At 37.8% G+C, this 1445-nt stretch overlaps 1 pseudogene; it reads right to left on the reverse strand.

The window, feature by feature from the left end:
- Window positions 1–554: 554 nt before the first annotated feature.
- On the reverse strand, window positions 555–970 carry LOC110596656 (annotated as a pseudogene).
- Window positions 971–1445: the final 475 nt, after the last annotated feature.

Genomic DNA, 1445 nt, shown 5'->3' on the forward strand with positions numbered 1-1445 from the left:
TTCTGCAAAGCCAAAGAAACCAACAAGAAAGCAGGGAGACAGCCTACAGACTGGGAAAAAGTATTTGCCTACTCCAGGTCTGACAAAGGCTTAACATCCTGAATCTACAAGGAACTCAAACGTGCTGAAAATAAAAAAAACAAACAACCTCATTATAAAATGGGCAAAAGCTATGAACAGACACTTCCCAAAGGAAGACAGCTGAGCAGCCAACAGACACATGAAGAAATGTTCAACCTCACTAATTATTAGAGAGATGCAAATCAAAACCACACTGAGATACCACCTAACTCCAGTCAGAATGGCAATTATCAATAACTCAAAAAAAATCTCATTATTTTCTATTGGTTTGTTGAGGTTTTCAGTTTTGTATGGTTCAATGTTGGCAGTATATATGTGTCCAGGAATTTATCTATCCTTTCGATTTTTCAGTTTGTTGGCACATAGCTGTTCATCAGTCTTTAATAATTCTTCACATTTCTATGGTCTCAGTTCTTATATTTCCTCTCTTGTAATAGATTTTATTTGTTTCTTTGTTTTCAGCCAGTTGTGTTTTATTCATGGGTGTTCAAGCCTTGATTGTGCACTTCCACTTCCAAGCCTTGATTGTGCACTTGATTGTGCACTTCCAGTGGGTATAGTCACTCCTTCCATGGCTGCTTCTTGGCCTTCAGGCTCTCCTCATCCTTGTTGAGCCCATGACGCATGGCACACATATTCTTAGGTCACTGATCTAGGGGCTTGTACTTCTTGCCCTTATAGAATTTCCTGAGGTTTTCTTTCTGAGTCTGGTTAATAACAGTGAGAACACAGGTATTTGTGGATGACTCAGATCCTGGAGAGCTTGGATACCACACCACCTGTCACTGGCGACCTATAGCTGAGACAGCTCCACCTTCAGGTCACCCAGCTCTCTCAACAGCTCCTCCTTCTTCTTTCCAGGAAGGTCTCGGGCCTTAATCTTGGCCATTGCTGCACAAGGTACCACTAATGCTACCACCTGCCAATTTTATTTATTTGAATCTTCTCTCTTTTTTCTTAGTCTAACTAATAATTTGCTGCTTTTGTTTCTATTTTCAAAAAACTTACTTTAAATTTTGTTGATCTTCGGTCTCAATTTCATTTATTTCTGTTCTGATCTTAATTGTTTCTTTCCTTGTACTAACTTTGGGTTTGGCTTGTTCTTGCTTTTATAGTTTCTTGAAGTGTATCACTAGGTTGCTTATTTGAAGTCTACTTTTTTGATGTAGTGATGTATTGTTGTAAACCTCCCTCTTAGCACTGATTTTGCTGTATCATATAGATTTTTGTATGCTGTATTTCCATTTTTATTTGTTTCAGAAAATCATTTAATTTCTTATTGACCCACTGGTGTTCAGGAACATGTTGATTAATTCCTATATGTTCCTGTAGTTTCCAATATTCCTCTTGTTTTTTATTTCTAG

The sequence above is a fragment of the Carlito syrichta genome, unplaced genomic scaffold, assembly GCF_000164805.1.
Source record: "Carlito syrichta isolate Samal-C Ts95f unplaced genomic scaffold, Tarsius_syrichta-2.0.1 Scaffold312000, whole genome shotgun sequence".
Taxonomy (NCBI): domain Eukaryota; kingdom Metazoa; phylum Chordata; class Mammalia; order Primates; family Tarsiidae; genus Carlito; species Carlito syrichta.